This window comes from Hipposideros armiger, unplaced genomic scaffold (genome assembly GCF_001890085.2).
Source record: "Hipposideros armiger isolate ML-2016 unplaced genomic scaffold, ASM189008v1 scaffold_170, whole genome shotgun sequence".
Classification (NCBI taxonomy): domain Eukaryota; kingdom Metazoa; phylum Chordata; class Mammalia; order Chiroptera; family Hipposideridae; genus Hipposideros; species Hipposideros armiger.
This window is the reverse complement of record NW_017731520.1, coordinates 1,719,330-1,746,593: the sequence shown is the minus strand read 5'-3', so window position 1 is coordinate 1,746,593 and position 27,264 is coordinate 1,719,330. Positions and strand designations below refer to the sequence as shown.

The 27,264-nt window shown below is 44.9% G+C and overlaps 1 protein-coding gene and 1 long non-coding RNA gene across 2 annotated transcripts in view; one reads left to right on the top strand and one right to left on the bottom strand.

Moving 5' to 3' along the window:
- The window catches only part of MRPS28 (mitochondrial ribosomal protein S28), a 157,329-nt gene that overhangs the window by 60,489 nt on the left and 69,576 nt on the right, over positions 1–27,264 (top strand). The window lies entirely within an intron of this gene.
- Positions 17,429–24,466, bottom strand: LOC109387829 (uncharacterized). Its single transcript, XR_002125099.1, has 2 exons — positions 22,757–24,466; positions 17,429–17,676 (listed from the first exon to the last, which is right to left on the bottom strand). It is a non-coding gene; the product is annotated as an uncharacterized LOC109387829 (long non-coding RNA).

Here is a 27,264-nt window from a genome sequence, read left to right as displayed (position 1 = left end):
GTGGAACGAGGAAAACCCAGTTAAATATGAGACTGATAAACCCGTTATAAAAGATATAGAGGAGATAGATTCAGGTCTGTACAGTCAAGAAGGTTGATTAGGTTAGAACTTGATTAGGTTAGAAGTTTACTATTAGAAGTTTGAAGTAAATTTAAAAAGAAGCTGAAAATGTGCTTCTTGGAAGAACAAAGAATGAACCTATAGCAATGAATCTTCCCCTTCCAAGAAATGGTGTGTGCTAAAACTATAGTAGATTCATAGAAGGCTCACCTCTATCAAGAATAAAAGAAGCGAGTGACAGGAGACAGGTGAAGTTAGACAGCGCTCCCTGCCCTGCAGCCTTCTTGGAGCCACTGTCGAAAAGCATAGTAGATGACATGATCGCTGCGACCCTCCTGTGACTGACGGTTTATGCTGCCGCTGGCTTCCAGCTGTATTGCGGTTGATGCTGGGAAATGCGGACTGTGTACGCTCTGAATTTTACTTGGTTTTGTTCAGCACTGTTTGGCCCTCCATCCTCAAAGGAAAGTCAGCATTTCATTTCAAAAGAAGTTGTTTTCGTTTTTGTAGAACACGTATGTTATATTTTAACAGAGGAATGCTTATACCATTCAAATTAGGATTTGAATCAAAGCAAATACTGGAAGGGAACCCACCCCCACATTTCTCTTCTACGGGAATTCGTTACTGATTTAATTATAACTTGGAATGGGAGCGGGGAGCGCTCTTGTGCTCTCCGCTAGAGTGCCAGGTGGCACTGGGCTTGTTTTGATGGTGGGGATGATGGTGGCGAAGGTTGCTAACACTTTTTGAGCATTTATAAGGGGTTGGCATGTGTGAACTCATTTCATGCTCAAAGGAGCCTGGGAAATGGGCAGAATTATTGTCCTTGTTGTACATTGAGGCAGAGAGAGAGAGTAACTAGCTCCGAGTCGCATATTTGTAAGCGATAGAGCTGGGACATACCTCGTCATCAGGCTCCAGAGCCCTCACTCACAGTCACTGCATTGCCTCATGTGGCTTTTTATACCTAGGCCAAAATCTTTGCATAAAGTGACCAACAACCTGGGGAGAGAGTTTACTGGCATCTTCATTTTAAATCTTGTTATGCAGAACAATGGAAGCCCAAATGGGAATACTAAGTAGCATCAGCGATCATCAGAGGCTGCAGTGCTGAAGTTCACCCCAAATTACATTGGCGGAAATGGAGTTCTCGGAAACACATTACCGTAGTTCTTTCTTTCCCTTTAATAAAGTGTTTCAAAGTTAAAGCAGAGATAAACTCCACGTTAGTTGTACGGCTGTTCCTCTGAGGGAGACATATGCTGACCTTGCCACGTCCCGGGCTTCCCAGATGGAGAGTGTGTGTGCGAGAGGGCCCCACCCCAGGCTGGCAGCGACCTTTTTAAAGGGACTCCTGGGTGCATTTCTCCATTATACATGGCCATTGCATTCGATGCACTCTCCCTGGATATTAGGAACTAACAGGATTTAGACAGAAAGTCCAAGCAGTGCACGCAACAGAAGCCAAGGGGCAGAGGAAGAGAAAGATTGGACATTCGGCCGTTTCCACGTGAGCGTGCCAGATGGGGGGCCAGCCCATCAGGAGAAATGACTAGAAAGGTGGCTCCGGGAAGATCGAGTCGGACTTCAAGCTCTATCCGGGGGTGAAAGACTTGAAGGGCTAAGTTCACGAAGTACCGTGCCAGAAAACGAACGAAACGTGACCACCAGCTGGATGTTGCTGGGGAGGAGGGAAGGCGGGGTCAGCAGGAATCACTGTGGGTCGTGCTCTGAAGACAGTGAACGAATCCATTAGAACGCAGGTAATGTGCAAAGCAGTTCAGCTTTCCCTTGTCTGCGAACTAACCTTATCTCCCCAGTGTTAATTCATATGGAATATGTCCTATAATTGCTATTTTCTAATAATATAAAGCCATGCCTCAATATTCTAGGATATCTCTTTAATTTTTTTAAATAAACAATGATCTATGCTGTCAAGTACATGCACATATACATGTATGTACATACACACATAGAAGGACTAGAAAATGCGACTAACTTTATTATTTTCCAAATTTTACAAAAGGACATTTACTTCCATGATCACATAGACAGATAACTTTTTAAAAGGACAAATGGACCATTTATAAATTCCTTTGGAATGCCTAACCAGACATTGTATGGATACTGTTCTTTATATGGTGTACCAAAATCATTTTCCAGTGACTTTTTGGGAAACTTTTGTTTCTTCGTTTCTTGCTTATGTAGAATTATTTTAATTTTAAGATTAGCTTGGAGTATTTGAAGTATATATTTTTACTTTTAACGATTTGTGCTTTTCAACTGGCGGCAGTATTTTCACCCGCCTGCACCTTTTTGTAATGTTAATGTTTAAACTTAAAATAATTGATCAAGGGATAAAGGTAGATGAGTATGCTTTTATTTGGTTATAAAATAACTTGAATATTTTATTGACCAAATTGAGCCATCATGCATGTGACTGCCAGCATTCCTCTTTAATTACAGTGCAATCAATCCCTAATAGTATGTAGTTTGTACTTAGATATTTTTTCCCATTTTGCTTTTATAAAATTTTCTTTAAATGAAGATTTTAATTTTAGAAGAAAAACATGTATCTGAAAACCTTTTTGTCCCCTTGATACTCTCTGACTTTAAAAACGAATGACCTATTAAAGTAAATGTCAGTTTCAAGAACCAACTGGTTTGAATTTCAGATTGGAATACATTTTTATTTTGGTATTAAAATCTTTAAAGGAAACTTTAAGATGAAATTTCTGGTGTAACTAAATTACTTTTCTGTCAAAAACAGCTATTTCTCATATACTAGTGTTAATCTCATTATCTTAAGCCAGCACAAATTAAAATTAGAATTTGGACTTTGCTGTAAACTAGTGGTTCATGTTATGACATGCAGAATTAATGAACTTTTGTTTTCACTGTTTAGGAAATACCTGGTAGGAACCAGAGTCCGGCTGCGGCTGTTAGACCTTGAACTTACGTCCAGGTTCCTGGGAGCCACGACAGACACGACGATACTAGAGGCCGACGCAGTTCTCTTAGGGCTCCAGGAGGGTAAAGACCCCAGACCTCGTGAGAAATGAATGAACTTCGCGTAGTGCCTTTACTCCTTTGCTGAACCCAGATATTCACCAAGAATGCAATTCAAAAATTGTGAATCTATGACTGAAAGAAGGCATAATAAATGAAGTCTGTAACTGTAGCTCTTATTGTTAGAATTTTCTTTAGCTGTATCTCCCTTACCCCCTTTTACACCCATTTTTTTCCCTTGATTGGAATGTGTAAACTGTCCTGAGAAACCCTGGCATTCAATAAATATGGTTTGAGTGTTTTCTGTGTGCACAGTACCATTCAAAACATGAAAGAAACAGCACTAGACAGATGAGACAAAATTGCTTGCATCGTGGAGCTTACCTTCAACTAGGGGAAATAGACAGTAAATATGTAAAATAAATAGTATGTTATAAAATAAATAGTGTGATATGTGCTAAGGACAAAAATAAAGCAGGGAGGGCCAAGGCTCTGAATAGACATCTTTCCAAAGAGGACATGCAGATGGCCACAGGTACAGGGAAAGGTGGGCAGCATCAGGGGATGCAAATCAGACCACAGTGAGGGACCACCTCACACCTGTCAGCGTGGCCATCATCAAAAAGACAAAACATAACAGGTGTTGGTGAGAATGCGGAGAAAAAGGAACCCTCATGCACTGATGGTGGTTCGTTGGTGCAGCCACTGTGGAAAACAGTGTGGTGATTTCTGAGAAAATTAAAAATAGAACTGCCTTATAATTCAGCAATTCTACTTACGGATATTTATCCGAAGAAAATGAAAACACTAATTTGAAAAAGGTATCTGCACCCCCATGCTCACTGCAGCAGCATTTATAATAGCCAAGACATGGAGACAATCTAATGTGATGGCTGAATGGATAAAGAAGATGTGATGTGATGTGATGTGTGTGTGTGTGTGTGTGTGTGTGTGTGTATGCACACACACACAATTGCATATTAGCCATAAAAAAAAGAAAATCTTGCCATTTATGACAACATGAATGGACTTTATGCTAAGTGAAATAAGTCAGAGAAACATACCATAGGATCTCACTTTAATGTAAAATCTAACAAAAAGAGAGAAAAAAAAGCTCATGGATATAGATAACAGTTTGATGGGCAAAGGTAAGGGGGGATGAAAAGGGTGAAGAGGGTTAAAAAGTACAAGTTTCCAGCTACAAAATGAATCATGGGGATGTCATGTACAGTACAGTGACTGTAGTTAATAATACTGGATCGTATATTTGCAAGTTGCTAAGAAAGTAGATCTTAAAAGTTCTCATTACAAGGAAAAAAAATTTTGTGACTCCTCATATGTATGGTGATGGCGTGTTAACTAGACCTAATGTGACCATTTCGCAATATGTACCAATAATCGAATCACTATGTCGTATACCTGAAACTAATGTAATGTTATATATTATATCAAAATAAAATAGAATAAAACAGGAAATGGGGTTATAAGGTATCAGAGTGACAGATTGAAATTTAGGTGTGATGTTAATGGAATGCCTTGCAGATGACTTCACCTTTTTATGTAAAAGATTGCTTATTTTTCCACTGATACAGTATTTAGATAAAGCTCTTCTGAGAGCTTTTTATTATTGAAGTACAGTTAACATACAGCATTATATTAGCTTTGGGTGTACTCCATAATGATTTGATATTTGTATGTATTGTGAAACGATCACAGTAAGTCTAGTTGCCATTCATCACCATACATAGTTAGCAGGAATTCACTTTTGAGTAATATGTGAAGGAAACGGGGGAGCCAGCCCCATGAGTCTCTGGGAAAGAGAATTCAAACAGAGGGAACGGCTAGTGCAAAGGCCCTGAGGCAGGACTGTGCGTGTCCAGTTCAAGGAAGAGAAACTGAGCATAAGTGGGGAGCACGTGAACCTGAACATGGGGAGGCCGCGGAGGCCCTAGTGTAAACTCGGGCGCTTATTTACTGTGATTGGGATGGAGCACCATTGGAGGGTCTGAGCAGAGGAGGCGTGGCATCTGACCGACATTTTAGGATCCCTTTGGGCACAGGGCTGAGTGGACTGAAGATGATTAGGGCGGCAGCTGTAGACCTGTAGAGCAGGAGACGCAGTGGTCCGGGCAACAGATGGCAGCTTGGACCAGTGCCGCAGCAGAGGGGCTGGTGTCGCGTGGCTGCTACCCGGGTATATTTTGAAGGTAGAGGCAAAGGTACCTCCTGACAATGGATACGGAGTATGCGATCAGAGAGGAGTGAGGGATGACAGCAAGGATTTTGGTCTGCGCGGCTGGAAGAATTGAATAGCCCTTAACCGGGATAGGAAAAAGCGGCTGTGAGGGCCTGTGAAGAGCTCAGCTTTGCGCGTGTTAAATTTGAGATGCCCCTTAGCCATCTATGTGGAGACGTCCTGAAGGCAGCCGGACGTGACATACGGGTCTGCAGTTCGTGGGAGGGATCTGGACAAAAGATAGAACCTTGCAAATCACAAACATTTTGTCACATTTCACAGACGACGTAAGCCAGGCGCCCCAGAGCAGATCGCCCATAGAGGGGTGCCCTGTGAGTCAGCGGTGGCCCATTGCTGGTTGTCCAGCCAAGCTCAGTCACCAGAAATGCCCAGGGAGTGTCACCTCAGAGTGCACGCGGTGGGTCCTGAGGGCATAGCAGCTAGCGGCTGTCTACGTACTGCCTCCTCGAATCAGACTGTCTTCTTTTAAACCATGTTATTGAGGTGTGATTGACATGGAAAAGCTGTACATAATGTATACAACTCATTATTTGAACATAAGGATACAGCCATGAAACCATCACCACTGTCAATGTCATACGAGTAGACATCTGTCACCTCCCAAAGTTTCCTCCTGCCCCCCTTTTTTTAAGCAAGTTTTTTTTTTTTTGAGAGAGAGAGAGAGACTGCTGGCAAGATGGAAGTCACTATTGTATGTGACCTGATCACAAAAGTGACATCCCATCAACAGTGCCATATTCTGTTGGTTAGAAGCGAGCTAATCCAGGGAAAAGGATAACACAAGGCCACAGATACAAGAGGGGAGGACTATTGGGGTACTCTCAGACGCTGCCTACCGTGGCTGTGTAGAAGGCAGATCATTTTCTGTTCAGTTTCTAGGTCTCAGGATTTAGACCTGATGCAGACCACAAAATCCTGGGCTTTCGGCAGATATCATGATTGGATGCGGCTTGGGGGGACGGTGGGGATCACAGGATGTGAGGCCGTGTGTTTTTCATGTGGGAGAGATGTGAATAGTTGTAACCAAGAGGACAAGTGTGACAGGTTGCATTATGTTTCTCAATCCTTCACTCCCCGTCGTAGAACCCTGCTACACTCTCCTGATGACGGATGGGGGGTAGAACCCTTGCCATGGGTTCATTGTTTCTGTAATTGCTAGAAGCTAGAGATATAAGTAAGGCCAGGAAAGAGTTAGGTGAATCTATGAATGATAAATCCAGATTTGAGTAGTAAAGGAAACCAGGGAGTTTGAAGTAAATCCCACAACTTCTGAGGCCAGCACGAGTGGGGTACTATGAGACTCAGAAACCACAGGCTGGTTAGACCATTGGGCTGACCCAGTATTGCATTACTTACATTCATATCATTTGGTTTTTAAAAATAAATACACATTTTAGTATAAACTCCTAAGGGAAACGTGGAGTTTATTTGAAGAGACTATACCCTTTTCCCTATGTTTCTTTTACATTAATGATGAAGAACTCAGAGATGTTCTGAGCCAAAATTACGTAGGAAACTCGGTGAACAAATGTGTCTTATTTTGTAGCTGCGCGCTTGCATTCTGTGTGGGAAACGGAGGGCAGGACTTTGGACGTAGGGTCTTAGCCCCCAGGTAAGAAATTGTGTGGCCCCTGAGATAATCCTGTGGACAGATGAAAACTTTAGAAAGCAGAAAGTGGCTCAGATTACTACTGTATGCTTCACAAAATTGCCTGCTTGAAAAAACAATCCCAACCAACTCTTGTACCATACTCTATAAGTCTCAAATCATTATGGCTTGGGAAAAAATGCACATGAGACTGTGATAGCAATAATTACTTCCAATGAGTGAATAAAAGAAAGCAAGAAGCTGTGTTTTTTCCAGGCAGCATTTAAATGCAGCGTCTTTCATTTTCGATGCAGTCAAGACCACAGAAGCCAGTAGATACAGATAATGTCCCAACTCCCAAACCAATACTAAAAGAAGTGGGAACCCCACTCGGACAGGCATCTGAGACAAGGATTGTGGGTAAACTCTGCGAACTTGTTGGTCAGAAATAATGGTATGCCTCAGTTATGTTGCTGCAGAGCTATCTTTTAGACATATTTAGTGATGCCCAATATACTAGTAAATTTCCAAAATAGAACCACAAAATGGATGACAATTTAAGGTAATCCTATGTCTGTAATTTTGTTTTTGAAAAAAATTCCGGTCCTTTAGTCATTTTTCTCTTTGATAACCCCATCCCCTCTCCTGCTGACCCTCTGGTGCAGGTGTTAACAAAATTTGAAAGGACGAATGGACCTGAAAAAGTCCTGGGAAATCGACCAAGTGAAAATTATAATCAGCCTCCACATAATCTAACTTAAATGTTACTTGATGGGTGTGGAGCAAGAACTGGAAAAACCAGAAAAAAACACATTATTCCACAAAGAACAAGAAAGAGCGTGATTATAAAGTCAGATCCTCTGGTAAACCAGAAATGAAAGTCTTGCTCATGTGAGGTGAGTTCACTTTGTAATGGCTGTTGTCTAAATAATTCCCTCAGCCTGCCTGGGGCCATAGGCAGTGATCCGTCGTGGATGTTGACAGCGTGGACTGGCTGGCCACTTGAAAAAGGCCAGAACGGGCACGGGAGATTCAGAGCTTCCCTGGATCCGAAGGGCAGCGGGCACAGAGCTCGCCTATAGCAAACACCGTCTAGCTCAGTAGATAAGGCTCATCCTTCCAGGCGTGTGTTGGCTTTTCTCCTGCCTTCCTGCCCCAAGACAGAGACCAGCTTCTGCTTCCACCACAGGGTCCCCCAAATATGCTAAAGGTATGAAGACAGCTCCACGTGGAGGCCCAGGAGAGTGAGGTCCAGCGCGGGTTCGGCGTTCTCTCTCCCCTCTGTAAGGCCTGTTGGTCAGGTGTAGTTCCTGTTCCAGTGACATCTTCCTCCAGATGAAGGACAGGGACTGTCCCCAGAAGTGTGGCCCTTCCCTAGGGCCTGGACAGGATTTGCATATTGGGACAAAACACTGTCATTGGCACATCAATTGCAAAGAGGCGTGGGGTCACTAGCTTCTGTTTTCCAACCCAGCCCCACTCCCCCCAGCCTTACCCTCCACCTTCTGCCCCAAGGTCTGTGTGCAGTCGGGTCATATGAGCGTGAGCAAATGTGCCAAGTCATCACCATGCCATTTCTACTGCCATCAACTCTCTGCCTATCTGTCTCCCTCTGCATAAATTCTACGCAAATGCTTTCTCTGCCATTGGCCAGGTTTAGGGTTTAAAATCATTTTAGGGATTTAGGGAAGACATCTATTTTTTTCTGACTAACATTCCTAATGATATGTGAACATTGTTGATATTTAGTAGAGAAAATTCTTTTAAAATGTTATTGATCAAAAGCATTGTCAACTTTGGATTAATCAGATTTCAGTTGCTAGGGTAAATGTCTATCCGACCAAACCTTGCGTGGCAAACTCTCAAGTGAATGACTCAGTCGCCGGGCCCCAAAACATTTCCTGCCATTTAAAATCAGAGGATACCTAACAGGATTTCAAGTCTTCCTTGATGACTCAGGGCCACCATTATGTAAAACAATTTCAGAATGATGTGATTTCCCAGGGATTAAGGCGGGGAGAGTGAATGAGTGGCCCAGGACCCAGGACAGTTGGGCTCTTGGAATTTTTTTAACTTGTTCCCTGTCACCGCCCTTGACATCAGCTGATGCTTTTCACTGAAGTCCTGTACCTGTTGCTTCTGGTAAGCCCTAGCTGCTCTTATCTCACTGCCAGAGCTTTTTCATTACATGCTCACTGACTGTCTTCCTTTCATTCTTTTGTTTGCTTTAAACATTTTTGCCACCTCTTTTCTCTGCCGTCAGCTGGGACTTTTGTTAGTGTAAGTGTGCTTTTCTAATTTATAAGCTTGTTTTAGCAGTAATCTGGAAAAGGGTGGAGAGAAATTTTGTAGAGTTGTAAACATGTGCATACATTTTGTGATTTCTGTTTCAAAGCATGGTATCCATTGTTTCCACATAAAATATTTGTTTTCGATTTTAAAAGCTGTGATTGGTCTATCACTGACATGAAAAGCTTTAGAGAAAGAGTAAAGAAATAAGAAAATAATTTGACTATTTTTAACATCAGTTTTAAGAGTGTCCTGGGACAATTTCCTAGGCCAGAAGTGTCTAAATAAATGAGTGGATGGAAGAATCACTGGATTAATTATTTCTGCTTTGAAGCCAATTAGTACTTTGTAGATTCATCTCTTAGAGAATTATTTATATTTTCTTAATAAATTGTAAATATCTCCAAGATAGGGATTGCGTTTTACTCATTTTTATATCTTCTGTACCCAACATAGTGTCCTACCCATAGAAAATGCCATGTCAGTTTGGTGAATGTAATTTAGTTGATTCAGTGGCCACCATTGTCAAGCATCTTTACCAACAGAGAAAGATCAGACTTCCCGCAAACTCTGCTCCTCAAGGCAGACATTCGAGCGATGAGATTGGTAGACAGTCTCCTGTTTACCCGCGTTCTCTCTTCCTGTCTCCCACAGGCTTTACCCCCAACTCCACCATCACCCCATGCTTTTGGAGTACATGGCGTTTCACCTCTTGGTCTTAGAGGCTTTGAACAGAAATGAACAGGCCGTGCCGCCCTCTGGTCTCCCTCTGAGTCTTTTCGAAGTTCCTGGTAATTTTCTAGCCAAAAGCTGGCTGCTGGGCCATGTCTCCTTGGTTAGCGTTTTCCTGGCCGACAGGGCGGGGACGCAGGTGACTGTGTGTGTGTGACTTGAAAGGGAGATATTTTCTGTGAACTGCCCTTTACTTCTCCGTGGGCACAAACATTCGCGTTTTCTCTGTCATCACTGCAGCCAGGGACGGACTTTCAAGCCTAACGGTGGTGGGACGTTTCAGGAGACGGAAGAGAAAAGGCCCGGGTTTGCATTATTGGTTTTTTTTTTGTCGTTCTGGCTCTTTCATGAGTGGCATGCATGTCTCGTGGACTCGAGATGTCTGTGCTTCCCTCCCTGAGAACTTGTCCTTCTGCCACTTCTGTATATTGTTTACCCAACTGTTGACGGGCAGCGTTTTCCTCAAGGGTGCTGGCAAGGCGGTTGCCTTGAAGCTAAGCATTTGGCATCTCGTTCAATACCAGAGGAAGTGGACAAGGGTGCCTCTTAGTGAGATTTGTCCTCACAAAGAGATCATATCTGCTATTCGCTTTGAAAGCCGCTCAGAGGCCGCCATTCTCATAGTAAACGATGGCTCGCTCCTTTTTCACTCAGACTGAGAATAATCACATTGTCTCACAGCAGAATTCCATCTGTCCCATCTTTGTGTCTTCCAGCCCAAGCCCTACAGGCTCAGCTGTGACATAAATGGTGAGACATTTCTGCTCTCCACCTACAGATGAAAACACAAGTGCAGAAGGTATGAAGGAGGCCCAGCTAGACCCAAACTGCTGACACTGGGCAGCCTTCTTACGGGGACTCGGATGGGCACGTTCTAGGTGTTTCTTCATTTGTTTACCTGTTGGGACTTCAGAATCGGTAGGTAGAACTGCTGTTGTCGTTACAGCAGCAGTAGAAGCCATTTTTCAGTGACCATGCATACTTGAGTGGCACCGACATCAGCTGTATGCTGGAAGCAACTCATTTTTCTGACCTCAAGTTCAGATTTACAAGTCTGATTCCCAGGGAGGAGAAGAGAGGACGCCAGCACCCCCTGTTTCTGTGGACTTGAAAGTGACTTTATACTGTCATCACTTCTTGATGGATACTCTGGCCCCATCGGGTATTCTAAAACGTTTTTTTTTTTTCCAGTGGAGAATCATTCAAAGACAATATTCCTGTCCCTGACAAAAGCAGCCATCTCCTGGATGGGATCTAAACCCATTACCCTTGTTACAGTGACACAGAAAGTACAAAAGGATACAATTCTCTACCTTAGGTTTATTAATTCCATGTTCCTGACATTTTCTGGTCAGTTCTTTATGATGGGTTACCTCTGTGGTAGGTAACTTACCAGCAACCTTTCAAAAATCCCTGTCTAAAAGGCACTGAAAAGTATGATCAGTTTAAAAAAATGTTATTTTCTCACAGTACTTTTTAGTGTATTGAGGTTACATTAAAACCGTGAATATATATAAATATATATATTTGTATTTAAATATTATATATGTGTTTATATATAATATATGTAAATACATCCAATATATATAATGTGTATATGTGTGTGTGTGTGTATATATATATATATATATATATATATATATAGTATACACACACACTATATAGTGTGTGTATATACCATATATATATATATATATATATGCGCATATATTTCCCCTCTTCAAGTGCGTGCCTCCCAGATAATGACTAAAGGATTGGGCAGTTGATTTGTATCTCTCTTCATATAGTTAACTTTCAAATGAATTTCATTTAGTAACTTAAAATATTCAGTTTTTTAGAACTTGTATCCTAACCCCAGGAGAAAATGAAGCAACTTGTAAAACTCCTACCTTGAGAACCTAAGAGCTCGGGCTTTAAGGGCACCCAAATCTTCCAGAACCCTCGCCTCCAGCTGTTACTGAGACGCTCAGCCCCACAGGGTGTAGCCTGCGCTTGAAATGCAGCCTGCGGCCTGCCTCTGCCTCCCCACTTCTCACTCCTGCCTCCGTGGGGCTCACACCCAGGCAGCCTGGCTTAGCCCACACTTCCAGGGAGTCGGGATGCACGCACAGCCATCCATTGTAGTAGGTGCTTGAAGGATATATAGAGAAGCAGCGGCCAATGGTAATATGGTTTCCAAGCAGGTATTATTACTTTCCTTTTTTTTTTTTTAGGACTTGGATTCCTTTCCAATTTTTCCTGGTTTTTTCACTTGAGTTTACACATGTTTTAATATTCTCAAAATAGCTTCTCTTGAAACCTTGCCTTCCTTCTGTACAGAAGCCAGAAGGAGAAAGGCGCCTTCCTGAAAAGCCAAATAACTTTGTGTCACGTTGTCACAAACAGAACCTTTACTTGGGAGCAGCGTATCCCCGTAGTGAAATGCTCCCCAGATGCCCGCTCTGCCACCAGAGTGTAAACAGATATTCTCCAGTCTATATTTACCTCTTCAAAATGCAGCCCTTAAAAAAGAAAGAAAGAAAGAAAGACAGACAGACGAGAAAGCATGGCAAGGTGCTCGCCTCTAGCTGTGGACAGTTAGTATTTCCCCATGTGTAGGGCGACTGAGAGGGATTAGCACCTGGCCCGTCACCCTGGAAGTGCTGTCTGTGGCCTGACAAGTAGGGCAGCTTGCCTGGACTGTGCGGTGCAGCGGGAGGTTGTCGTCCCTGGGCGCCATCCTGCTCGCTGAGGCCTTCAATGAGGAGTGATCATCAATGGGGAACGATAGGAAAGCTTAAACATGTCACTGAGTAGCGTGCAGTCTGGGGACCCTCTCGGCCAGTGTTTAAATGCTGAGTCGGTGGAACAGGAGCATTCCTCCTGGCTCGCCAGGGACTCCTTGCAAGGCAGTGTGGACATACCGCTCCAGCCAGCACGATCCTGGGGACCCGGAGTCTAGGGGTGAACACAGCCAGTGTAGCCCTGGCCTCGATGTTACAGACATATCCTCAGGTGTGTGTGTGTGTGTGTGTGTGTGTGTGAAGACTGTTAGGCTCACCATGGGATGAATTTTTTTTTCAGAAGAAAATCAACAGGGATGGTCGTATGAACCTGACAGCTTTGTAGAGAGTGGAAATTTTTAAAATAGACGGTCAATGCATGGAAACTATCACTTGGTGAGAGGTGATCTAAAAATAGGCATGCGAGCTGTGTTCATTAGCGATTGCGATCAACTGTATGAAAGAGAAAAGTCGACAACAGTGGCTAAAGCCATTAGCCTAGAGAGGTCTCTTATTCTCACACAAGTGGCTGGTCATCGGGTGGCCCCAGGCCTCTATGGTTCTCTTGGCCCTTCCCTCGTGACCACAAGATGGCTGCTTGGGCTCCAGCTGCAGTCACTACCTCGACTTTCCAGACAGGGACTAATGTGTGTGTCAGGAAAGCAAAACCTCGGAACTCAGCGGCCGACTCCACATACATTTTATTGCTCAGAACAGTGTCATATGCTCGTTGCAAGTTGCCAGGTAAGATGGGGGGTATTTTTTAAGCTGGGCCTCAAAATTGGGTTCTGTTAATAAGGAACGGCGAGAGGATGGATGTGAAATGGACAATTAGTCTTTCCGACCTGGGTGGTTTTTTCAGCCTGCTCTACGTGTGGAGATGCTTTTTTCTACATCCGTTCAGGTCATTTTGTTACATGTTTTCAATAAATCATGACTTTCGGAGCATGGACTGTGTTGCAGTGTTAACCAGAGTAAACCAAACTAAATCCTGGGATGAATCATTCGACAAACATTTGTGTTGAACCCAGGTTCACTTCCTTTAGGGTTGTGCCTTGTGCCACTTCATAAAACCCTAGCATCTGATATATCCTGCTTCCCTGTTGAAAGGCCCTCATGTGTTGGCTTCTGTAGTTTGTCCGCTGTAGTCTGGGGGTGAAAGAAAACCAAGAAATAAACTCTCTAAATGATTCCATCAGCCCAAGGTGTATGCCATGTCCGACCACTGACTGTGTTTTAGAACTCGAGATTAGCTTTGCCCATCAGCATTTTCTGAGATCTTTGTTTAATTGGTCATTCTCCTCAGGGAGCCAAGGCCATGACTGGGTCTGCGTGTTGGAAGGCGCGACAGAGGCAAAGCTCAAGCAGGCGCCTGGCACGCCACCACTTACATCCTTGGCCTCGCGTGTTGCTTCGCCATGGCTGGGGTAGGCAGCTCCGTGTCAGTGTCGGCACATGGTCCTGACAGTACCCCTAAGCCCATGCCCACATGTGGTGGCCAGCCTGATGACGGCCCCGGTTACCTCCTCCTCCTGCTGAGCCCATTCTGTGTAGTCCCTTCCCACATTGAGCAGGGCTGGTCCGTGTGACCACAGCATGGGCACTGTTGACTAGGTCATAAAGGCCTGTGGCTTCCGCCTGCGCTCTCTCTCGGATCACTTGTCCTGGGAGACGCTAGCTGCCATGCTGTAACGACACTCAGGGAACCCTCTGGAGAGGCGCATGTGATGAGTAAATAAAACCGCCTGCAACCAGCCAGTGAGGGGCTGAGCTCTGTCACCAGCCATGTGAGCGGGCCGCCTTGGAGGCAGGTCCTCCAGCCCCGGGTCAGCCTACAGATGACAGAAGCCTGGCCGCCATCTTGACTGCAACCCCATGAGTGACCCTGAGCTAGAATTACCCAGCTGCTCCTGTATTCCTGACTCACAGAAACTGTGAAATAATAATTCTTGGTGGTTTTAAGCCGCTGAGTTTGGGAGTTATCTGTTAATATAGCAATAGATAATACATCACATAGTTTTGCTTTCTACCCCGGGGCACCATGACACCGAAGCGCGTTGGCTTAGGCCACGCACATGCATAGATCAGGAAGTTAACACTCTGAGGATGACCTCTGACCAACTGGGTGGGAGCTGATGGATGGACAGACCTGCTTCCTGTCTTTCACAAGGAAAATTCTGGAAGGCATTAAGTGGGCTTCTCAGGTGGTCCCTGAGAGGAGTCACGCCCCTGCCTCCCACAGTAGGTGCTTCCCCGCCACCTCTCTCTCTCTCTCTCTCTCTCTCTCTCTCTCTCTCTCTCTCTGTTTCTCTCTCTGTCTCTCTCTCTCTCTCCTGCTTTCTAGGATCACCCCCCCCCATGTGACCTGTCTGCACACAAGCCTGGTGTCAGGCTCCTGCTTCAGGGAAACTCATGCTAAAACAGTGCTCCCTGGACTGTTCCAGATGAGACTGTGAACGTGCGACTTAATGGACAGCGAGCAACGGGCTTAGCCTAGCTTGAGTGGAATGTACACATAAGAAGCTCATTTTATTGGAGGACTTCTTTCACTGGATAATGATAAATTCTTTTCTTCTTTTCCTTCTCTTATTTTAAAAAAAGTGAGCATTTTAGATGTCAGTTTTGAAAGTTTCCTAATTAGACGTTTACATGTCAAGGGCCCTTATAAGCCCTTTGTCTTGGCATTAATGAGGAATAAAATAGCTCCCGAGGAAAACAAGGGAAACTCTGCGCCTTGCATTCCTTGATCCTCAACAGAGAAAGCTCATTCTCAATAGGCGTGATTGCCAAGTTCAGGCACAGTTAAGTTCCTCAGGCCTTTGGTGTTCACAAAGGGAACCCCGTTCCCCCCTGCCGCCTGCAAGGAGGTCTGCAGAAAGAGTGGGGGAATCTTTGGAAAAATATTCTCCTAAGGATAAGGAGTTTAAACTTCTTTCATGGTGTGGGCTCTCTTCCTTGGTCTCTGTCCACATACAGTCACTTCGGATATGGCACGTTTTAGGGTAACCTACAATAGATGAGTTCTTTCAGTGTCACACCGATCATAGAGTTCCAAGACAGTGGGAGACAAAGGTCGGTCTTTCAGTAGGTGTTTTAGTCCATTGGGCTCATTTTTGATGAAAAGAATTGTCATCATGCACTAGGATTTCTTTTTCTTAACTAAAAGAGTTCTTTTGGGGCCGGCCGAGTGGCGCACTGGTTAAGAGCTGGCTTGGGACGCCAGAGGGCCCCGGTTCGGATCCCACATATGAGGGCCAGTGACATTGCCCTCCACAGCTGGGATGCTGAACAACAGCTCAGCCTGGAGCTGGGCTGCCGTGGTCGCCAGCGACGGCAGGGGGGTTGCCATGGGCTACCGTGTGTAGCCAGCAGCCAGCGTGAGCAGCCAGCAGCCACAGTGAGCGGCCGTCCAGAAGCCGGCGACTGATCTGCCGCGCCCGGGAAGAGCGCAATGATGGTGCCAACTTGGGCCAGTGAAGCAACGTCCTGCACAGCTAGACTGAAGAACAAAAGGACAGCAACTTGTCTGTTCCCATCCCCCAATTCCCCAGTGCTGTTCCCCTCCCCCAATTCCCCAATAAAAATCTTTAAAAATAAATAAATAAATAAAAAATAAAAGAGTTCTTTTGGATGAACCGAATTGTATTAACTATCTGAAATCTGGCACCTTAAGGCCATTTGACTTCCAAAATTAAGGGAGCTGTAATGTTGGGGTTCCTTTGGCCACGACGCCATCTTTACCAGCCAGTTCCAAATGCCTGAGAGAGGGTCACCAAGAGGAGGGGAGAGGGTCGGTTCGAGTCCATTTCCAGCGGACTCAGATCCCGGCTTACATAGCATCCGGGTACTTTTCATAACCCTCCCCGACTTTATAAGTTGAAAGTGAGCACTGTGATGAAACTACAGGCTATTCTGGCCATGGGCAAAATTTTATTGTAAATTTGGGTTTCAACATGAGGATTACAGGTTGAGAGAAAACCAAGTGAGAATGAGACAGAAATGGGGACCAGAGGAGAGGAAAGGACATAGAAATCCCAGGAGCTGAAAACCTAGTGAAAGCTGTATGGGTCATTCATCCACCGTGGATAGGGTGCCACCCGGGGCCCGGCACTGGCTGCATATATGGGAAGGTGATGAAGGCACAGACCTCATCCTCAAGGAGCTCAGCCCAGCGAGAAACAGGACTTTGTGTTTGAGACTGGTAGTTGGGGTTATTTTTGAAAAGTTTCCATGGGGATATCTGTAGACCAGGACCCTCGGTAAAGCCAGGCATTGACGCAGTAATGCTGAGTGATGCATGGTTCCTAACCCAAGCTCCTCTTCCCTGGTAAAACAACTTTGCAAGATAATGGTATTGAAAGCTTTTTGGAAATGTTGCCTCCACCGAGCTAAGTGCATATAATGGCTCAAGGTCCCCGATTTCAACTTACCCTTTTTCCCTCAAAACACAAAGGCCCCGTTTCCTAGGGCTTGCCGTCTTCTCCTCATTCAGTGTTTTTATCATGACCTCACTTGACTTGTCCCTTCTGGAGACGGGGGGAAAGGGCTGCACTAGAGCTGTCCCTGAACTGAGCCCGGCTGGGAGCTGATCTTTCTGACCACAGTATCAAAACCATCCGGCTGTGGATTAAGGCCACAGAGGCTCTGACGCTTTGGATGAAGAGTCAGGTCTTGGAGCTCTTTGAAGAACTTCAGTTTTTGGAGAGAAATAAAAAAGTGTGTGGCAGGTTCCAAATGTACACGCATTTTATTTAGATGAAAGAGGCAGGAATAGAAAATAAAGCGACAGATTCTTTTGCAAATATCACAGAGCATACATATTTTGATGAGTGGTATATCCTCCGATGCAGGTTACCGGGGTAGGCAAAATACTCATTTCAACTCCGTCGCTATTGTTCAAAGCAATTTCCTTTTGGAATTGCCTTCAAAATTGGCAGAGCGTTCTTTTGAATATCCTCAGTGGAAGGTGTTTCATCCTTTAAGAGAGGATTTAATTTTTTGTTAAAAGAGTCAAAAGCCATTTAAAGCCAAATACGATGACAAAAATCCAGTGGTCAAGCTGAGTAACACTACCTGTGACTATAAAGGAACGAGGCTGATTTTAGTGCATGGGCTTAAACTGATTTTCAGGCAGTGCCACAAAAAAACATGCAAAATGCTTATTTGTAACAATTTGCAGTCATCTGCTTGGGCTGCCATAATAAAATATTGCAGACTGGGTGGCTTGAACAACCGAAATTTATTTTTCTCACAGCTCCGGAGGCAGGAAGTCCAAGATCAAGGTGCTGGGAGCGTTGGTTTCTCCTGAGGCCTCTCTCCTTGGCTTGTAGATGGCCGTCGTCTTGCTGTGTCCTCACCTGGTCTTTTCTCTGCCTGTGCGCCCCTGGTGTCTCTGTGTGTATCCACATTTCCTCTTTGTATGAGGACACACCAGTCATAATGTATTAGGGCCCAGCCTAACGGGCCCCTTGTAACTTAATCATCCTTTCAAAGACCCTTTTTTCAAATATGGTCCCGTCTGAGGTGCTCAGGTTTAGGGCTTCAGCACAGTTCAGCTATAACACGTCATCCCTGAGCAAGTGTATAGCTTTCGGAGTGCTCTCCTCTGAAAGCATAGTTTTTATGTGTAAGTACTTGTGTGCTGGTTAAAAAGTCATTACTTCCACCTATGGATGACTGGATACACAAAATGTGGTACACACCTGCAGTGGAATATCGTTCAGCCTTAAAAAGGAAGGATATGCTGACCCACGCTACACCATGGATGAACCTTGATGTCATCATGCTAAGTGAAATGAGCCCGACACAAAAGACAAATATTGTATGAGCCACTTCTGTGAGGTAACTCAAATAATCAAACTCATAGAGACAGAGGGCAGAAGAGTGGTTCCCAGAAGCTGGAAGGAGGGGAGACTGGGGAGCTAGCTGGTGTTTCATAGGTCGGGTTTCTGTTTGGGAGGATAAAAATGATCTGGAGAAGGATGGGGGTGACTGTTATGGAACAAGGAAATGTGCTTACAGACACCGAACTGTACACTTAAAAATGGCTACACTGGTACATTTTATGATGCTATGAGTATTTCACCACAATAAAAAATTTTTCATGTAATTACTCTGTAGTTGGTGGTAAGAAATAGAGCCTATGTTTTCTAGTAAATGTGACTTAATATAGCTTATCTATGGAGACAAAAGATAAAAGTATACCTCTAGACTATAGGTAGCCCAGGAAAGGAAAGCTGAATTGTTCTAACTGAGGATACAGCATCTTAATTATTTCTGAGAGACAGTTGTGTCAGTTATATATGGTGGTAGCAGTTTAGTAACCGGTTTCAGACTTAGTAGTTCTGTGATGATCTACATGACCCTGCCTCCCAAGAGGGTGCCATATCCCAGGGGTGTATATCACATTGCTGCCCATTGCCAGGGACCTAATCTGGCTCAACCATAAAGCAAATTAAGTCTGCTTCCCAATCCCCTTTCCTTGCTCCTCATCCACCTGCTGGAATCTGTTTCCCCTTTGCACCGGGTAGTGGGTACCTTCAGTACTGAAGTTCTGAAGCCCTGTATCTCTTGCCATCAAGCACCCATCCTACCCCCAGGCTTGCCAGCCAGGCACCATCAATCAGAATTATCCCTCTTGCTCTAGCCCAGGGGTCGGCAAACTGCAGCTCGCGAGCCACATGAGGCTCTTTGGGTACGTTCTGTCTCAAAAGTTTACTGATCCCTGGAAAAGCCAACCCTGTCCCTCACAACAATTTAAAAATTATTCGAGAGCCATTAATATATTTTTACACAATCACCATTCTGTGAATAATATCCTTTACAAATTTTATAAATGAAACGGTGATAGTTTTATCTTCATTTTCAATTTTACTTCAGAGCCTGCGGCTTGTGAGCCGCAGTTTGCTGACCCCTGGCGGCTCTTCCGTCTCAAAAGTTAGCCAACCCCTGCTCTAGCCCATCAAACTTTCCAGTGACCTAATAACATGAGGGACTGTGACTCATGAAAAGCAACACTATCTACAATAAAACATAGAGTGGTTTGTAAAACGTTTAAACTGTGGAAAAGGTGTGTTGATTCCATCCATAACTTCAGAGGAAAAAAAATTCACACTAATATGTAAATGACTGAAGTACTACTGGCAGAAGGAGGTGGGTCTTTTGGCCAGTACGATAGATGTCATTTCTTGGGCTTTACCACTCAAGGTCCAGTGCATCATTTTGCTTTTCCAGACATTGAGGTCAGAGAGGAATTTTATTAGAACTTAGCAGTGCTCAGTTCCTAGCTCTTTACCACAATCCACCAAACTTACAGAAATGTCGTGACATTTGACAAATGAAAGCAAACAGGAAATCATTGCTTCTGTTGTCCATATGTTTGACCAAGATAAGCCTTCTCCATGGGATTATTCTTTTTTCTCATATGGCGAAATAGAATCAGGTTCCAGATCAAGCTGGCCTTCCTGGACTTGCTTTGCAAATAAATGGAAATTGTACCAAAATGGCAATCCACTGGCTCATTGGTTTGAACCAAAATTGCTCTATGAAAGAGATGATCCTAGCTTTGTAAAAATATTTGTGTAAATTTCTTCTAGTTATGAATCTTTCTTTTGTAATTAGTTTTATTGGGATAACATTGCTTAATATCATTATGTAAGTTTCAGGTGTGAAACTTTATAATACATCATCTGTATATTCCATTGTGTATTCATCACCCAAAATCTACTCGCCTTCTGTCACCATATATTTGACCCCCTTTACCCTCTTTTACCCCCCCACACACACTCTTCCCCTCTGGTAGCCACCATACTGTTGTCTGTGTCAATGAGTTTGCTAATTTTGCTTGTTTGTTTGTTGCTTTTTGTTTTATACCCCACATATGAGTGAAATCATATGGTTCTTGTCCTTTTCTGTTTGACTCATTTCATTTAGCATGATACTCAAGATCCACCCATGTTGTCGCAAATGACAGTATTCCATCTTTTTTAGGTTGAGTACTATTCCATTGTATATATGTAGCACATCTTCTTTATCCAGTCATTGGTTAAAGGACACTTAGGTTGTTTCCATGTCTTGGCTACTGTGAATAATGCTGCAGTGAATGTGGGGGTGCAGATATCTGTACGAATAAGTGTTTTCAAATTTTTCAGGTAGATACCCCAAAGAGGGATTGCTGGGTCACATGGTAGCTTTAGTCTTAATTTTTTGAGGACCCTCCATACTGTTTTCCATAGAGGCTTCACCAATTTACATGACAGAATCTTTCATAAATACAATTCTCTATAAAGTAGATCTTATTTGACTTTTCCTGAAAGAAGTCTAATTTTTGATGTGTCAGAAGGCATTGTGATCAATTCCATTGTGAAGATGGTCTCATGGTATCACACCCTGAAGATGGCACTAAGCTTCACTTTATGGTATGTGCAAAATAATGACTCTCAAGTCAGGGATTGTAAAATATAAAACCTTCCTGTGGCAGCAACAGGGCATCACTTTGGTTCTCTCCTATTTACTTCTACCCTATTTGCATTAACATTAGTGCATTAACCATTTTTTTTTTGCTGCCATTGTTTGCTGCCATTGAAGGTACCACAGCTCACCACCCTCCCCAACTCTGAGATATAACTGACATACATCACTCTATAAGTTTAAGATGTACAGCATATGGTTAGACTTACATGCACTGTGAAATGAGTACTGCAGTAAGTTTAGTTAGCATCCATCATCTCATATGAACACAATAAAAAGAAAAAAAATTTTCTTCTGTGATGAGAACTCTTAGGATCCACTCTCTTACCAACTTTCATACCATACAGCAGTACTAGCTATAGGCACCATCTTGTACCTTACCTCCCCAGTACTTATTTATTGTATAACTGCAAGTTTGGTACGGGAGCTTTGAATTCTGGGACTGCGTTATGGACTGAATTGTGTCCCCCCAACTGCCTCCCCAATTCCTATGTCGAATCCCATACTGCCAATCTGACTACAGCAAGAGATAGGGGCATTAGTTGGTAATCAAGGTTAAATGAGGTTGTAATGGTGGTGTCCTAATCGGACAGGACTGCGGCCTTATAAGAAATGGAAAAGAGAGTTCTCTCTCTTTCTGTCACTTCAGGACACAGTGAGAAGGTGGCTGTCTGCAAGGCAGGAAGAGAGGCCTCACCCGAAACCCAGCCGTGCTGCCACCCTTCCCTATCTTGGACTTGCAGCCCCCAGAGCTGTGAGACAACACACTTCTGTTGTGTGAGCCGCCCAGTCTGTGGCATTTTGTGATGGCGGCCCGCGCAGTTCCACACAGCAGGTTCACACTCTTCCCTAGCTTATCTGAGGCTTGAGTCCGGAATGAACGTTGGGATCTACCCTGCTGAGCATTTAAGAAACAGACACTGCTGCTGCTGGTCAGAACCTCAAGCCTTTGAGGGAACCCCTGAGAGGCAAGTGAGAGGGAAAGGCTAACACAGGGCCCCTCCGGTGAGAATGTGAGCGTTGCATCTGCAAGCGGGGTCTCCACACTAGCGCCTGCAGGTAGAGTGGCCTGTGCCTGTGAGGCGTGCAGAGTCGGGGGGCTTTATCTGGGTGGGGAGCGGCCACTCACGCAGGCCCACCAGCTGTGCCCTGTCACCGAGGTCATCACACAGGTTAGTAAGTCCAGATATCACACAGCAATTAGCAGTGACCCCGCTGGCTCCGAGGAGTGAGTGACGCTGAGAAGGGGCAAGGACCTCGTGTGTTTCCCAGGAGCGCAAGCTGCCTCTCCCGGAAGCGGAGTAGAGGTGATGGTAAAAGAAGCCATTTGCTGCTGAGGGGACACATGGGGGGTGTTTGGCAGTTCAGGAATCCCTGGACTGGGCGAAGGGTAGGCGAGGCCAGGCCAGGCCGGGCTGGGGCTGACCGATGGGCTGACGTCCAGACAGCTTCAGTTTAAATGACTTTAGAGGAAGGGGTAACGATCTATTCAAATTGGGTGAAAATTCCCCTTTGCGGTACAGGTTACATGAAAGGGAGAATCTAATAATCAGCCAGCATGAATTTAGTTATCTTTCCAGGTCTCACCTAGATTAGGTCAGGTTTCTTCCCGGGTTTCTCCCTCCAGGGTTTCATCTTGCCTCTGGGTTTCCAGCAAGTTGCACCAGCGCAGGACGCTGCAGGAGCCCTGGGGGGCCGGGGAGGCGACCGGAGGCCATGGGGACGCCCCTGGAGGGGACCGGAGGCCATGGGGACGCCCCTGGAGGGGACCGGAGGCTACACAGACATCTCTGGAGAGGACCCGAGGTCACGGGGACACCCCGGGAGGGGCCCGGAGGCTGCCAGACGCCCACGGGCCTGGGGCTGTGAAAGAGCGGCGCTGCGGGCCGCCCGCGCCCCACTCGCGCGCGATCCCCCAGAGCTGACGTTGCATTTGCCGACCGCGCCTCTGAAAGGCCCTTGCGCCCGGGACCGCAGCGCGCAGGCCGGGTGGGCGGGGGCCGGTTCTTGCGTGAAAACAGCCGCCACAAAGTCGGAGTCGCCACCTCGTCACCCCCGATGGCTTGGGGAAGCGCAGGCCCCACGGGGTGCGCCCCTAGGCCCGCCCCCCCAGGCGCACCCCCCAGGCCCGGGCTAGAAGCTACACTTTGTCTGCCTTCCAGCCCGCAATTCTGACGCCGATCATTTTATTTCTCAAGACCTTTTTCTTTCTCTTTCTTTCTTTTTTTAAAAGGAATGTGCAGTGGCATTTCAGAGTACAAAAAAAATTTAACCAGTGCGACTTGTTTTCCTCTTTCGCCGGCCGCTGGGTCCCGGGGCTTGTCACTCAGCGTCCCCAGAGACATCGGCTTCCCGCTCAGGTCGCACCCCCCCTGAGCAGGCGCTCAGACTCCGTTTTCTCCAGTGAAAGACGATATTCGAACCCCCCCTCCCCCTCGCTTCACTGATTCGTGCTTAAACATTTCCTATGAATAAGGAAAGGCTGCATTCCACCAGCCACTCTGCACGTAGGCTGGAGGCACCCTAATCGCAGATCAGTTGACCTGTTTACCAGACACCTGACAGGAAGGTGGCGCGGTTGAGTGCTGAGGACAATGGCCTGTGCGTCAGGAGCCGGAGGTTCAGGTTCCAGCCTCACCGCCGGCTGCACCACCTCGTCGCGGTGCCAGAGCGCAGAGCGCCACGCGGGATTACCGAGATGGCATCTGCAAGAGCTGGCGGCGCTTGAAGGAAGTGCTGTGTCGACGCGACCTGCTGGGCTTGTTCTAATCCCCACCGTTCTCCCTGCCCTCAATCTTGACTTCCCTTCCTTGTCTGTGTTGGCATCATTACAGAAGCCGATGTGCATGTATTCGTGTGTCTGCCTGTGTGTGTGTGGTTTTTTGGGGGAGGGGCGTGGCATTTGGGTTCAGAATCAAAGTCAACCCCTTACAAACTATTAAAGCCAGGTAAATTCTAGGCTGGGGAGCTCCTGACGCTTGATGGATGAAAGTAATAGCTTAATTCCAGCCCAGTTTACATTTTCCTCCTTTTCTGTGCCACATTCGTTTTCAGGAGACTTGGCGGGAATGATCACGGTCACCAAGATGAAGTTGAAATTTTGTTTTGTTTTTGCTTTCTTGCTCACATCCAAGTAGCTGGGCCTGTGTTTGGAAAATGAATTGTAAGTGACTTGAGCAGAATTTAATGTGAAGGGTAAATAATTGCCCTGAGGGAAGCTAACGGTTCCCCGGACACTGCCTTATTCCCTGTGGAGCAGGCGCTCACAGTTCTCCAGGTCACTGCTACAAGTTTAGGGTGGGCTGTGGACCGGGAGACCCCCTTTCCCCGACAGTGCTCCCCTCAGCCTGGGAGGCTCTGGCTGGGCGGTCAGTAGTTACCTTGCTTTCAGCATTCTCCCACTCCGGTCACCTGGTGTCCCCCACCCCCCACCCACCCCCATCCCATCACTCCCACATCAGTGGCCAGGGGAAAGATGGAAACTTCTGGGCTGATAATGCATTGAGGAGATTTTCCTGCTGTGGCCTGTGTGGGTGGTAATTGCATCCTTTTTGTTTATTTGTTTTCATACCTCCTGATAAATCTGTTAATCGTAGGTACTGCTTTACTTCTAACAAAAACTTTGTGCCCTAAAGATTTAGGCAGAAGGGTTGTTGGAGCGTGTGCAGGATTTTACCTTCCTAAAAATCAAATAAATCAACTTAAAGCCTTCTGTGTAGCAGGTGGAATTACAGACACCTGACAAGGAACACGTGTCTCCTCTTTATTACATATTCTTGAGGGGCCACATGATTGGCAGTTACTCTCATCTATAAAGTCTAAATCGGGTTCAGATCCCTGAGGCCCAAGTGGCAGAAACAGGCACCTTGAGGCATCCAAGCCATTAAACTTGACTGATAAAGATCTCTCTCTTTCTGTAAGCCCTTCCTCAGTCCTCCCATTTATGAAAACTGATCATTTTGGAGTTGCTAAATATGGTATTGTTATGAACAGGTACCACTCTGTCCATAGCATCTATCTACCAACCCCCCCAAAAAAAAAACACTCCCAAAAACCCAAAATACTCCATTGAAATTTCAGGTAAGTATGAATCCTGTAAGTTATTATGAGTTTACTGAATTGATCAGAAAAGTTAATGCAATTTCTGTCTCTGATCCTGGCCCCTACTATAGTTGGCCTTGAGTAAGTCACTTCACTGCTCTGTTCCCGGTAATAAATGCAAGAAAGCAGGATTTTTCAAAAAGAAAAAAAAAAAAGGTGCCTGGTGGTGATGAGGACTCAATGCTTTATGTTCTTTTATAAGGAAATACTCTGCTGCAGTAGCGCCTCTTTCAAACCAGGACTCCAGCCTTAACTCTCAGGCATATAACTAGCAAATCAGAGAGCATTAAAAAACAGCAACAAACAAACCAAGGAAGCCATGCACTAAAGGTTATATGTGTTATTATTAAGCGATTTCCACTCAGAACCTATTTGCGTTTTCCTGAGGCATGATTTTAATTCCCCACCCGACCATGGACAATTAGAAGATATGAGTAGGATGCTGACTGTAGCTAAAACCTGAAAGAAAATTTCAGACCCCCCAAAAAAGTGACAATAATTTAAAAGCAAACAGTCATATGGAGCCTCTGTGAGTGTGAGCAAACGAAATTTTCTTTTCGGCACAAAAGATCTGGAGGTCATTGATATATATTAGGACAAATGACAGTAGCTATGAACTTGAATCATTAAGACAAGGTGAAATGAGGCTGATTGCACTCTGTTGAAAACAAAGGCAGGGAAGCAGATAGATATATATATTTTTTTTTAGCTGAGCCATCCTACCACCTGTTGGCAGCTCAGCAGCTGCTCAGCTCGGGCCGGGACTTGAACCGCTGTTGCTCAGAGCTCACACTCTTGAGCGAGCTCTTAACCAACTGAGCCACTCAGCCGGCCCACAGACAGACATTTTTATAAAGATTTCGATTTAAAATAGAAAGTTTTAGCACTTAAGGAAATAAGCTTCAGTGGGTTGTGAACAGTGTAAGGAGGATTCTTCCTTCCTCAAGAATGTTAGACAAATGAAGCGCTGTGATAGGGAAAACTAACAGCATCTTAGCTTTACGTATTTTTCCAATGGATGTCCTCCAGTTAAACTTCATACCACGAGGGGTGGTTGGTTCAAGGCTGATCCCAGTAAGGTTATCATCTGCTAAGTAATTCAGCTCACATCCTCTTTTCCTCTGGTTTTCTGTCCAAGAAGCGTCAAGGCCTGGTTTTGCTTAGTTTGTGAGGTCCCGATCCAGGCCATGAGTTCTAGGCACGTTAGATTTGGGTCACCAGGTTGCCTGTGCAAGTCATTAGGGGTTGGGAGGCAATTTGATAAAATTACAGAAAATATCTGGGAAACGCAAATTAAGAACTGACCACAAGAATTACATGGAAAGTTACATTGGAGGTGCCCAGAGCACATCAGAGCACTCTTGGTCATGGTCATGGTCCAACAAATAGGAAAAAATAAAATAAAAATCTCGGTTTCTCTGGAGAACCCAAAAATAAGGAAACCGACCGGATCAGAGGAACTCACTTATTTTTGAGCCATACAAAGAGGAAAAGAATTTATGTGAATGGAAATACAGCCTCAGAAATGAAATTCTGAGATTAGGATTTCATTTGGCTTAGTTCAATGGCAAGGATGAGACTGATGGAGGTTTCCAACATTTATCCTAATATTTGAATTTGGAAAAAAATCTTCATCTGATATTAATTTTAAGAGGGCGAAAAGCTCATGCGTGCCCTGGAGCAGTAATCAGAAAAGCTACATTACAGATTTGGTAAAGCGCAGGGTTTCCATGCTTTAAGAAAAGATGATGCCAATTACAGCATGTAAACATCTGAAAAAGAATTTTGTGCTTTCTCTCTAGTAGATGATGTGTATTTCAAAACACCTCCTTTCTGCAGTGACTGAACTTGAGTCTATGTCTCTGCACTGCCAAATGGGGGCATCGTGTTTGCTGAGCACCAGTCATGTCACAGGTGCTTACCTAAGGTATCTCGGTTAGTACTCATAGTGATCCAGTGGGGAAGGTATTTATTATCTTCTTTTTTTTTTTTTT